Source organism: Jaculus jaculus, chromosome 3 (genome assembly GCF_020740685.1).
Source record: "Jaculus jaculus isolate mJacJac1 chromosome 3, mJacJac1.mat.Y.cur, whole genome shotgun sequence".
NCBI lineage: Eukaryota > Metazoa > Chordata > Mammalia > Rodentia > Dipodidae > Jaculus > Jaculus jaculus.
This window is the reverse complement of record NC_059104.1, coordinates 50,585,931-50,600,221: the sequence shown is the minus strand read 5'-3', so window position 1 is coordinate 50,600,221 and position 14,291 is coordinate 50,585,931.

Sequence of the window (14,291 nt, the reverse complement as noted above, 5' to 3'; positions counted from 1 at the left end):
CTTATCCCTTCCACAGGCCAATTCCAAAGGCTTATGAAACCATGATCAAAAACTCAACTACCAATTTTCTGTGTTACTTTTCTTGTTTCTGTGACTAGATACGTGAAAAAAGCCAATTAAGGGAGAAAGAACTTAGCTGGCTCACGGTTTTCCGTTTCTGTCCATTGCGGCAGGGAAGTGATGGTGGTGAGTGACGCGTGGCCGGGGCCAGGCGCACACGCCTTCTTGCTCACGTCTGGGTGGATCATGAAACAGAGAGAAGAGGATGCCAGCTCTTGACTTAATCTCCTTTTATCGTGTTTTGCCAGGTCTTAGTACATGTATAACAATGGTCAAATTTTCTACCTTCAAAGGCCAGTTTCTTCAATGTATTTTGAAATGAAATTATTCATCATGAAAGTATCTGTGAGTTGCCCACTTTGGAGCTACTTCCATCAGTTGTAAGCTTGTCTCTGTTCTGAAACTAGCACCATCCTTTGCTATCAGTTTCTGACTGGAATTCTGGGGTCGTATCCTGCTCAATGTGATGGTGCCTCCAGCCCCCCAACCCCCGCATCACATCTCATGAGAGGATCAAACCGCAAGCTTATTGTTAGATAGTCAGGCTTTCTGAGCTACAAGTTCAGCCCAGGGCTGAATTCATTTTTGGCTATCAATTTTTAGGGGATCTCATTGTGAGACATTTACAGGAACATGACAGTGTCTTTGAATGAAAGTTAGATTGGTGAAGCATCTAGCAAATACCCTCACTGCTGCAAGCAGCTCTTGCCTTAGAGGAACAAGGCATGGGGAATTGGCTGTGGTGGGCAGGGTGCATAGAGAAAGTCTCATTTACAGCTTCAGTGGAGGAGGAGGTGCCCAGTTGATGTCAGGATGACCAAACAGGAAAGCTTTCTTGGTCAGAGGCAGCTTAGAAGGCAAAGGCTAAAGTTGCTCATGACATTCAGCTGTGTACAGTGATCTTATAATTGGCCTCCCTTATAAAATATGAAAAGCAGAAAAATAACCAAATCCATTTTAGAAGAACCTAAGTCTTGAGAAGGGAGAAAATAAAGTGATAGACGTTATAATAAGGAACAGACTCAAGCAAGTTATCTTAATCTCACTGAGAGTACTCTCTCAGGCTTTGAGCCATTTAAATTCTCTTCTAACCTACAAATTACTTTAGCATTTCTAAGGGACACAGATGTGTCTTAAATTGATAAGTAGAGTGTCAAGCGTCACTTCCAGTAACAGGAAAAGAATCCACAGTCTTTAATTTTTACGTCTAATTGACTTCAGTCGAAGTGTAGTCAAATGTATATTATTTCTTAATTTGACACCTTCCATTTAAGAGCTCTTATTTTATATGTGTCAGAGTCGCAGGTGTGAAATTAGTCACTGGGAAGGCTAACTGTTCCAGGTTCTTTTGACCTTATGACTGAAGGAATTTAATTGTAACCTCATAAAGAGAAAGGAATTCTGGCCACTAGGGAAGATGATTACATGGTCATTGACAATGTGAACTTGAATTGCTACATTAGCTCTTTAATTATAATGAATCCAGAAGAAATGTTCAAGGTTGGAAAGGAGGCACTGGGCAGCAGATAATGACAGGTACTTATGCAAATGGTGTCAACACTGGCAGAATAACGAAGCTGGAGCTGCTTTGGGTCTGTTGTAGACTTCAGGTGGGAGAGAGAAGTGTGACCCCTGGGAGGTTCAACATCTGTCACATACCCTGCACAGTGGTTCCCTGCATACCATGTAAAAATGCCTTGTACAGCGGTACCCTAAATAATGGTACTCTGTCAAACTGTCCTGCATAGTGACGGATGTATTGTCAATAAATCTCAAGAATTGTTTTGGAATCCTAGTTCTGGCTACAGTTTCTCCAAGCACTCAGGGATGTTTGTAACACAAAGAACATGACCATTAAAACTAGGTGAATAAATTAATGATGTAAAGACTGGATGACTATGGAGATATGAATGTTGCAAAGGATAGATAAAAGCAACTCAAACTGGGTTAAGGGAAAAAGCCTTATAGTAGATCTCAATTTACATGCCCCTTACAACACTGAAAATAGATAGAGTTCTTGGAGTTCTTTGACAGCAATCTGTTGAGTATACCTGTGGGATAATCATTTTTAGTCAGAGATTACTTAATTAAGGTAAGGATATATAAACAGCTTTTACCACCCACAGCAAAGCACTATCATTTGTCAGGGTAATGAAAGCGGCTTCTGATTATAGAAAATTAGAATGTTCTCATTGCAGTTCCTTCTTCTCAACCATGGAAACCAAGAAGTCCTTATGAGAAATAGGATTTCTTTTTTATGTTTATGATTATGATTATTGTTATTATTAACAAGATGCTTCATGTGGATACATGATGTGTTGGTAGCCACTTTTCCCTCGTGCCTTCCCCCATTCCACTGGGGGCCCTCCTCAGTGGGGTGCAGGTATTCCCCAACGGGTTGTGGTTTATGCTTTGTGGGAGCAGTAGTCAGTTATTTTGTGGGGGAGTGAATTCCTCTAGGCATGATGGCTCAACCTCTGGCTCTTATAATCTTTGTACCCCCTCTTCTGCAAAATTTCCTGAGCCATGGTAGGTGAGTTTTAAGTCTGTTTCTGTGATGAGCTCTTAGGAGCATCTGGATCTCTACTTTGTAAGTGTTGAATATTCTCAGCATCTGTCTCCTGCACCCTGGCACTGATTGTCAGGAACAGAATGGAAGAAGCACTCTTGCCCTTTCCCCATCCCTCTGTGGATCCAGCTGAGGCTTAGCTAAAGTGTGAGGAATAGATTATCTTCTCTGGTCTTGCCACCTTCTGAAAAAGAACAGACTGGAGAGTGAAGTCAGCATAGTTTAAGTGGGATAAGCATTATTAATTTAGGAAGAATTTGATGTATGGTAACCACTCTTTTAGCCAAAGACTAGTGAGAGCTTGACACAGGAGAACATAATCTGGTCTCCATAGAATTCTGCTCTGGTTCCCAATTCCAGATATGGTTTCCTTCACACTGAGTGGGTCTCTTAGCTGATCAAAAAGCCATTGGTTACCCACTGAGGCTGTGTGCCACTATTTACCTGGCATTTACATGATGCCAGGGTGTTTGCTTCTGAGTAGCTTAGACCTCTGGCTGCTCAGACTGTTGTTGGCCATTTCCCCCAGTAGCTCATGTAGCACTTTCCAGCACTAGACAGGCTAACTGTCTTTCCAGCCAAGTCTCTATGTGTGCTGTGACAACAGCATACAGTGTCTTCAGCAATAGGGTCTTAGCTTTTGTCTCAGGCAGGTAATTAAGTGTTTTGACAGAAAGCTGTCTTGATTTGGGGACCTCATAGGTCTTTCTGATCAACAACTCAATGTGGATAGCAAACAATCTCTGGTACTGGGAGTTACATGTCAGAGATAGAAAACAAAATTTTTCTTTTAAGCTTAGGCATCATCACCCCCTCACCAAAGCCCTACTTTTCAGGTGCTCCCACCTTACTCCTTTTGAGGGTTGTATCTTTTAGGCTATTTCCAAGGATAAAGATTTCTATGGTACCAGTTCATTTTGATTTAATTTTGTGTTTGTTTTCCCCCTTTCCCTTCTCCTCCCCTCCCCCCAAGCCTTTCCCTATTGTCTGGGCCTTGAGTTGCCTATGAGTTATGATAGCAACTTGAGCAGGTCCAGGTTAGGAACCGCAGATAGTGACACCATGCGGTGTTTGTCTTTCTGTGGCTGTGTGAGTTCACCTAATATGATTTGTTCCAACTCTGACAATATTTCTACAAATTTAGTTGTATCACATTTTCTTACTGTTGAGTAGAATTCCATTGTGTAAATGCAGCATAACTTCTTTATCCATTCATCAATTGATGGGCATCTGGGTTGCTTCCAATTCTTAGCTATAATAAATTGAGCAGGTATAAGCCTGGTTGAGCAAATATCTCTGTATTGATGCATGGAGCATTTAGGATAAATTCCCAGCAAGGGAATAACTGGGTATGTTGGTAGTTCTATGTTCACCCTTTTCAGTAATTTCCAAACTGATTTTCATAGTGGTTGTGCAACAGTGGATGAGGGTTGTCTTTCCCCATATCCTCACCAACATTTGTTGTTGTTAGATTTTTTTTAATGAATGCATCCTTATCGTTATAAGGTTGAATCTCATGGTTGTTGTATTTTGCATTTCCCTAATGGTTAGAGATATTGAACATTTTCTTAAGTGTGTGTTAGCCATTTGTAATCCTTCTTCTGATAGACCCCTATTTAGTTCTCTGCCCCACTTTTGGAGTGGGTTGTTTGATTTTTCTATTATTTAGATTTTTTAGTTCTTTGCAGATTCTAGATATTTGACTTTTGTCAGTGGTATAGCCAGTGAAGATTTTCTCTAACTCAGTAGATCTATTGACTCTGCTTATGGTGTGTTTGTCTGTGAAAAGGCTTTTTAGCTTCATGAGATCCCATTGGTTGAATGATTGTTTAATTTCCTGGTATCTTGGGTTTTGTTCAGGAAATCTTTCCCCACTCCTATATTGTGGATAGTGTCTCCTGTTTTGTCTTCCAGTAGGAGAAGAGTTTCAGGTCTTATGTTGAGGTCCATAATCCATTTGGACGTGATTTTTTTTTGGTTTTTAGAGGTAGGGTCTCACTCTGGTCCAGGCTGACCTGGAATTAACTCTGTTGTCTCAGGGTGGCCTTGAACTCATGGCGATCCTCCTACCTCTGCCTCCCGAGTGCTGGGATTAAAAGCGTGCACCACCACACCTGGCCAGACTTGACTTTTGTGCATGGAGAGATGAGTGGCTCTAGTTTCATTTTTCTATGTATGGTCAACCAATTTGTCCAAAATCATTTGTTGGAGATACTTTGTTTTCACCAGTCTACATTATTGGCACCTTTGTCAAAGATCATGTATCTGTAGTTACTTGACCTAAGATTTGAGTCTTCAATTCTGTTCTATTGGTTTATATTTCTGTTCTTATGCCAGTGCCATGCTTTGTAATGCAGTTTTAAATCAGGAGTGATGATACAGAGGTTTTTTTTTTTTTTTTCTGAGGATATGTTTGGGTATCCAAGGTCAGATGTCATTCCATATGAATTTTTTTTTAAAGATTTATTTATTTTTTATTTATTTATTAGAGACAGAGAGGAGAGAGTGAGAATGGGCATGCCAGGGCCTGTAGCCTCTGCAAACGGCCTCCAGATGCATGTGCCACCAGGTGCATCTGGCTTACATGGGACCTGGAGAATTGAACCTGGGTTCTTAGGCTTTGCAGGCAAGCGCCTTAACTGCTAAGCCATCTCTCCAGCCCTCATTCCATATGAATTTTGAGATCATTTTTTTTTTCAGTCTCCATGAAGAATTATGTTGGGATTTTTATTGATATTGCATTAAATCGATACATTGATTTTGGTAGAATTGCCATTTTTACAATATTAATTCTACCTATCCAGGAGCATGGGAAGTCTTTCCATCTTCTCAAGTTCTCCTCAATTTATTTCTTGAGGTTTTTTTTTTTTTTTAATGTTTTTATTATATAGGTCTTGCACATCTTTGGTTAGTGTTCCAAAGTATTTAATTTTTTGTTGTTTCTATTGAAAATGGGACAGCCTCACTGACTTCTTTCTCTGTATATTTGTCTTTTGCCTACAGAAAAGCTACTGACTTTTGTGCATTGATTTTTATATCCCACCACTTTACTGAAGGAATAAATCACCTTTAGAAGTTTTGAGACAGATACTTTTCGGTCACTTATGTATAGGATCATGTCATCTGCAAATAGGGCTAACATAACTTCTTCCTTTCCAATGTCAATACCTCCTATTTATTTTTCCTCCTTTATTGTTTGGGCTTGTACTACTAGCACTATGTTGGAGATCTGTGGTGAGAGTGGGCATTCCTGATCTCAGTGGTAACTCCTTGCATCTTTCTTCATTAAGCATTATTTGGGCTTTAGGAGTTTTATATATAGCTTCTATTGTGTTGAGATATAAATCCTCCATGCCTGTTCTTTCCAGCATTTTGCTCTTGTATTTTGCCAAAGGCCTTCTCTGCATTAATTCACATAATCATGTCATTCTTATGGTTAAGTTTATTTATGTGTTATATTATGTTGACTAATTTGTGTGTGTTGAACCATCCCTGCAACCCTGGGATGAAGCCTATTTGATCAAGGTGGATAGTGCTTTTGATGTGTTGTTGAACGCAGTAGGTGAGGATTTGGTTCAGGATCTTTACATCTAAATTCATGGGAGATATAGGACTATAGTTTTCTTTTCTTGTTGCATCTTTGTCTGGTTTTGGTACTAGGGTGATGCGAGCTTCATAAAAGGAGTTGAGAAGGTTTTCCCAGTATCTGATTATATTAAACAGCTTGAGAAAAAGTGGTTTTAGTTCTTCAATGAAGGTTTGATAAAATCTGGCTAAGAAGCCATATTGTCCTGGACTTTTCTTTTGGGGAGGTTTTTGATTACCTTTTTAATCTCCATGGGTGTGATAGTTTTGTTTAGGAGATTAATCTGCTCTGGGTTTAGTTTTGGTATGTGGTATGTGTCTAAGAATTCATTCATTTCTTCCAGATTACTCAATTTTGTGGAGTAGAGGTTTTGGAAGTATGCCCTGATGATTCTTCCAATTTCATTCATGTCTGTTGTGACTTGGCTGGAGGAGATGTCACTGAGAACATATCCTAAGGTCCAGTCCTAAAGTATGTTTTAGGGCAGAATCCAACCCAAATGTGCATGGAGTGAGCAGTTTGAGCTCTGGATATTTGTTTGTGGTGTTTGGATCTGTGAATGGGAGCTATCCTCTTCTGCCATAATGGAAGTTCCCCTGGATCTACCAGCTTGCAATAGTTCCCATCCTCCCACAAACTGTGTCAGGTTTGATGTTTGTCCCAGAAATGAGGAGCTAACTTACAATAAGTGGCTACCAAGAAGAGCTACAAACTCAGGGTGGATCCTTCGCAGGAGGTAGAATACAAGTAGCACAGCTGGAGGAACATAGTGACTCAAGGATTTTGGAGTCCAAAAGATTTCATCATGAGTCTCAGATACAAGACATACAGCTGCAGGACTTGATGTTTTTTTTGCTGCTGTTTCCCCCCCCCCCCCCCAGGTAGGGTCTCACTCTGGTCTATGCTGACCTGGAATTAACTATGGAGTCTCAGGGTGGCCTCGAACTCTCAGTGATACACCTACCTCTGCCTCCCAAGTGCTGGGATTAAAGGCATGCACCACCACGCCCAGTCGTGCTGGTTTTTTGGTCTTGCCTTGGTCCAATCTTTCCTTGCTATGTATGCCCCTTTGGTGTGGGAATATTTACTCAGTGCCATTATGTATTTTAATTTTAAGTATGCAAGTTGTGTTTTGACTTTACAGAATTCACAGTTGAGACTACCTTGAATCCTAGATGAATTTATATATATATATATTTTTTGTTTGTTTTGTTTTTCGAGGTAAGGTCTCACTCTGGCCCAGGCTGACCTGGAACTCACTATGTAGTCTCAGGGTGGCCTCGAACTGACGATGATCCTCCTACCTCTGCCTCCCGAGTGCTGGGATTAAAGGCATGCACCACCATACCCGGTTTATATTGATTTTTAACTTGACAGAGCATAGAATCACCAGTGAGGGATTATCTAGATTAGGTTAGCTTCTGGGCATGCCTGTGAAGGGTTATTTTGATTATGTTAATTAAGATGGGAGAGACTCACTGTAACTGTGAATGGCACTATTTCATAGGCTGGCATCATGGAGTATATGAAGAGGAGAGAGCTGATTTAGCACTAGTATTTGCCATTCTATGCTTCTTCACTGTGGACACAATATTATCACCTGCTTCAAGATCCTGCTGCCATACCTTTCCCACCATGATTGATGGTGTCCCTGGAATGATAAGCAGAAATAAACTCTTTGTCTCTGTTGTAGTTACCTGATCATTGTTGGGATAAAACACCCAAACAAATGAGCCAATAGAAGGAAAGGATTCATTTTGGCTTATAGTCTCAAGGAGTAGCTTCTTGGTAGTAGGCATCACCATGAGCATATAGAGGATGGAACTCACTTCTGCCATAGCAGGTGGAAAAGAAATGAAGAAAACAACTAATATAGGAAATTGGGACTGAGAGTGAAATCATTGCTGTGATAAACCTATTATTGTTTGTAGGCCTTTGGAAGTGGATTTTAGGAGGGAAATAAAAGTGTTGGAGCTTTGAGCTAGACAAGCCCTTGAATTCTGTCAGAAGAGCTTAATGGGCCATTCTGATGAGAGCTTGGAAGGTAAGAATGCTTAAAGAAACACAGATAATGGAGGCTTATCTCAGAAAGTCTCGTAAGGGAGCAAGCACTCTACCAAGAACTGAGGTAAAAGCAGTTTATGTTATATTCTATCAAAGCATATTACTCCATTACTCGAATGATGTAAAACTCAAATTAATAGTCTAGTTTGTTTGGTGGGGGAACTTTACTTTGTGCTGATTGATACATGTTGGAAGTAATGTGACAGGGTTATGTTTTGGGGGTTCAAACACAACACCTATATCTGAGCTTTTGTCTGCTTTTAACCAAAGAATTGTATAAATCAGACTAAAAGGATAATTATTAAATTATTACTTAAAAAAAAATTTAGAAGTCAGGAGGAATGAGGGAGAGTCCAAGGACCAAAGGAGGGGAATGGAAGTGTCCATGTCTATGGGCCTAAGAGAAAATGAAAATCTCCTTTTTTACCCTGGCAGCAGCTAACCTTCTAGGGTAGGAAGGACAAAAACTTACTGGTGGCAAAAAGAAACTCAGGTGCTTGGTGGTGAATAACAGCTCAGGAGGTGGAAAAGAAGACAGAAACTCCTTGTGGGCTCCAAAGGGGTATTTTATTATCGGCCCAGGGCTGAATAACAAGCCAACACACCTGGTTGCAATGGAAAGGGCTAGGCTGGGCTTGAACTCTGTTTGCAGTTGAGTCATCCCAGGCTATAAGATGATTCTGCTTACATTTAGGATAGGCCTGTTAGTTAAACCTGGATAGAAATACCCTCATAGACATAAAAGGAGTATGGTTCCTAGGTGATTCTAAATATATACAAATTGACAATGAAGATTAATCATCACATAATCATCACGCTTTGGCTTGTTCCTCATAGATGTTAATTTTTAATTTTAATTTTTGGTTTTGCAATGGTTGGGCCTGGAATCCAGTTTTGCTTATGTTCTGAAAGTATTCTATTGTGGTAATTTCTGGGGGTCAAGAGACCAGCAGCTGAGTCAAGTGGAGGAGAGGAAGTTTATTTTCAGTAGAGGGCTGACACCCTGATCTCTCCATAATGGTGTTAGCCCCAACTCAGGTTTGTTAGAGATTTAATAATATAATCAAACTTGGGTTACAATAGTGCATGTGTGACAGTTGAGTGATTGGGTTACAAAAGATTTACAAAAATGTAACAATTTGGCAAACAAAAATAACAATGGGGTGCATGTGATAGTTAAAGTTAAACCTGCAAGAAACCACAAAGGGGAGGAGGCAACAGCAATAAACAGCCAGGGGTGGGGGTGGGGGGGTGCAGCCTTTCTAGTCACCCCTCCTCATTCTTTTCTTATCTCATCTTGGGGGCTTCCCACTGTTCAAGTTTTTCTGGCATATTTGTACCAGTACATTACTATTATGGCTAGTACATATCCCTTAGATCTTGTGTTTTGAGATGTGACCTTTTGGGACTCCTATGCTTGAGGTAGAAGCTTTCTAGAGTCTCCCTCAGCCCTCAGCAGACATCTTACTACTGCTACTGACTGAATGTCAATGGACTTAAGTTTTCTTCCACTAAACCGCACAGTACTTGAGGCAGGGGCTGTGTCTACCTATGTGCTGAGCACTTGATAGAATTTGTTGAATGAGTGAATGGGTTTTAGTGCAGCTTTTCTTTTTTATTTTTCAGTGAAGGGTTGCTTCTTTTGTTGGTGCCTTGTTATTTTTCTTTATATTCTCTGTTATCCCTCTCTCCTTGGTTTCTTGTCCTCTCCCCTGTTTCTCATTTTTCCTTTTTTTAATCCCTTCTTAAACATTTGTTGAATTGCTCTGTATATCAGCAGTTGATTTATAGTTCTCCATTCTCAGGCACTAGATTTTTCTGCTTGATACTGCTTTATATCTTTTGCCATAAATGCAGATAATTTTAAAGATCATTCTCACCTATGTCTAGTTTTGTAATAGAAGACAAACACTTTGGTGAGGAATCAGAAATGAGGTCCACTTGACCTATCAAAATACCCATGTCTTAATTTATTTTCTTTCTTAAAAATATAATCATGGACTGGAGAGATGGCTTAGCAGTTAAGGCATTTGCCTTCAAAGCTTAAAGATCCGTGTTCAACTCTTCTGTTCCCAAGTAAGCCAGACACACAAAGGTGAGGCAAGTGCAAGATTGCTCATGCCCACTAGGTGGCCAAGCGTCTGTGGTTCGATTTCAGTGACTGAGGCCCTGCAATTCTCTTTCTCTCTCTCTCTGAAATAATATATGTTTGTGTGTGTGTGTGTGTGTGTGTGTGTGTGTGTGTGTGTGTGTATATATATATATATATGTCATATATATATCTATATATCTATATTTATATGATATATATATATATATATATATATATATATATATATATATATATTAGCATGTCTGGGCAAACATGTCTACTGGGCTCCCTCTAAGGGACAATGGGACAATATTTATACTTACGAGGAAAAAATAACAAGATTATCTGTAGTACTTCACAGTGTGTGGGGAAATGTTGTGGCCGTTTCCAATCACAAATCAGGTGGACTTATGTGGCACCAGCAGTGTGCTGCTAAATTGATTGTCTTAAAAAGAGAAAGCAGCCCTGATGTATAGCATTGACTTGTCTTCAAGGTATCAAATACTTCAACCGCGGTTGATTTTAAACTATCAGAATGACATCATTGAGCCCAGAATTGGGCAGAATTTGTACTTGTGAATTGGCACAAGCTGGTTTGAGAGCATCACTTCTGTACAAGGGGCTCAGACTTCCAAACAACTACTTTTATTTTTCCCAGCACCAGGTTTCCATTTTTGAAACTTGCCCTACCTACTGCATAGCTGTCTACTGGATCATGCTCATGGGGTGAAGCAAGGAATGGACTTCTTACAAAACTTGCCTTTGTGATTGATTTGGCTGTTTTCGTGAATGAAAGACATGTAAATCTGGAGTTGCTACAGTGATTTCCTTCCTGTGGACTTAGCACCAAGCCACCCACAGCAGGAGAGAAACAGCAAAGGGGCACGCAGAGGAGGACATGTTGAGTGCGCAGCTTGCTTGCAGTGTCCCTGCAGCAGATCCCTGCGACACCCCGACCCTCTTGGCTTAAGCCAGTTCCGTGGTATCTGAAAGTCAAGATCTGGTTGATAAACAACAACCTTTCTTCTCTGCACTCGTCCTCCCATCACCTACTCAGAAATTGCAATCTTAGTTATAGGTTTCAGGGCATCTCTTTTGGAGTCCTCGCTTGCCCGTGAGCTGTCTAAGGCTGAAAGGATGATTATAGGAGCAGAGATGCAGACCCCACTTGATACAGCTTCGATCCAAGAGCCCCGGGTTTAGATATATTCAAAGTTTCAGTCCCATTTTCAATTTAATTTGCATAAAGCTTCCCCTGCTGAAGATTTAAGTCAAATTGTGAAGAGATCAGTTTGACTCCAACGTCTTTAGTAATGCCCTTCCTGTTTCTGCTTTCCTCACAGGTAACAGGTTCATGTACACCCCCACAACTTCTATCACTGGCACCCACAAAACCTTGGGGAAAGATAAATAACTAGAACATGTGCTTGTGTAGCTGACTTACATGGCCAGTGCCATCTACTTAGCACTAAGGGGAGGAGCTGTTAACAGTGGGATTTCCACCATCACCCAAAAGGTAGAGAGAGTATATTTTTAGTATATGTGGGCCAATGATGTGGTTGAGGTAGGGTGCTTCTCTGGAGTCTTTGGTACTGTATAAGGTTTTTACTCTTCTGGGGAGTCATGGGATCCATTCTAAAGTCAAAGGCATGATTCTGTCTCCTTACTCACAGTCTGGGCTTGAGAGGGTCTAAGATCTGCTCTCAATTCATGGGAAATTGTTTGCATAACTAGCAGTAACATTTGCTTTTTTTTTTTCAGTAGCAAAAATGAACGAATATGCTAAATTGTGTTATGTTTCTGACTGAATTTTTGATAAAGCAATTCTAAAGCATGCTCTTTAGTATTTTCCTGAGAATGGTTTCTCCCAGATCCAATAGGAGATGGCATCAAAATCACAGCTCTTGGTGGTTAATTAACAGGAAGACAGGCATGTGAATTTGGAAAAAAAAAAAAAAAGCTTCAAAGCTCAAAACAAAAGCAGAGGACACTCCTGGGCATCATCATCTATGTGAGTTGGTAAAGTCCCTCACCTCAATGTGGAGGAAGCCAAGCTGTGCAGGGAACATGGGCTGAGTTCTAACATGCCTTAAGCTGCAAATGCAATAAAACACATTGCTCAGAAACCTCCTGGAGAAAAGGAACTGTGACATTATCCACACATGTGTAAAGTGTGGAAATTATCTTGATTCCCATAAGATTTCTTACTGGCCTTGGCAGTGGAAGAACATGGAATAGAATTTTGTCACAAAGATCTTTGCTTAGAATATGTCCACTGGAATTCCTAGACTATATTGTGTATAGCCCAATTAGCAGAATAGTAAAAAGATTTTCTCAAAGTAAAGGAAATTTCTGGTTAAACACTCAATAGCATTAGGGAATAATTGGAGAAGTGAATTCAGTGATAACTAAGTATGTAATGTAAGACACATCACATGTATTGTCTTGTTTGTTTTATCTTTTACTTTGCCATAGAATCATTTAGTACTAGCATTTTGGTATGAGTTTTGATAGTTGACAATCACTCTCACATAGTTGGATGATTTGCATGTGATTTGCACTGTAATAAAAATTTCTTTTCAATAAAGGTCTCTTTTTTATCTGAAAATAGACCTACCACTTGATTCAGTTATACCATTCTTGGGCATATACCCTAAATATGTTTATTTATTTATTATTTATATATTCTTTACTACAGAGATACTTTCTTTACCATGTTTGTTGCTGCTCTATTCACAATAGCTAGGAATTGGAAACAGGGCAGATGCCCACCAATTGATGAATACAAAATGCATATGTGGTTCATATACACAATGGAATTCTATTCAGGGTTAAGGAAAAATGAAACAATGAAATATTCAGGAAAATGGATGCACTTGTAAAACAATCATACTGAGGTCTCACAGGCTCAGTAAGACAAGCACCACCTGTTCTCTCTCTTATACAGTGCCTTATATGGAATAGCTTAATTTTCAAGTTATAGTAATCATAAGTAATACTGCTAAGGAAGAAGAATGAGGCTAGGGTAGAATGAAATCAAGGTGGAATGAGAGAAGATACTTGATAGGCAAGCAGAGGGACAGTATACAGGGGGTGCGGAAGGGATGTGGGAGGAGTGAGGGTAAAGAGAGTGGGGAGGAATTACACAAAACTAATGATAGCATGAATCAGTGTCATAGAAACCTTCCTCCCAATTAGCTAATTAAAAGATGTAACTCAATAAGCAAGAGGGAGGTGGATATTGTCCAGGCAAAAATGCCTTGTGTGGCGGTGGAGAAAAGAGCTGATGGTTAGGGAGGCCCATGAAGTTCCCAAAATATTGCAGGTCTATTGCCAAAGTGCTAGGTTACCCACCAGTTATTAAGACCCTATAGTTGAAGAAATGACAGGCTGTGGTCACAGGACATTGAGAGATCATGCTGGAACTGGAAGCAAGCGCCCTGCCAGCTAGCCTTCATAGTGCTGGAAAGTGCTTTGAGAGCTAATGGGGTATAATATAATGATTACCAAAAACAGGAACAAGCAGGAGATCCAGCAAGCTATGAAATCAACCAGCTTGGAGATACACACCAGTGCAATAGTGGCACATAGTCTATGTAGGTAACCAAGTGTTCTTGAATAGGATATGTGGCCCACTCCATGGGAGAGAACTCATACCCAGAACTGGATACCAGTCAGAATGCTATGAATAGGAAACTCACTGCCCGCAGAGAGAAGCTCCCATTGCTCTTTGGCTTAGAAGAGTGGGTATACGCACGAAAATGTCTCCCAAATAACTGTGCTTGCCTCCTGTGAATCATGCTTCTCTCATTCTTCGTTGGAGGCTTTTTTTTTTTTTTTGTAAACATGACAGTAAATACCAGAAAGAACTGAGATGCATCAAATCCAAGAAAATATAGTAAAAAACAAAACAAAACAAC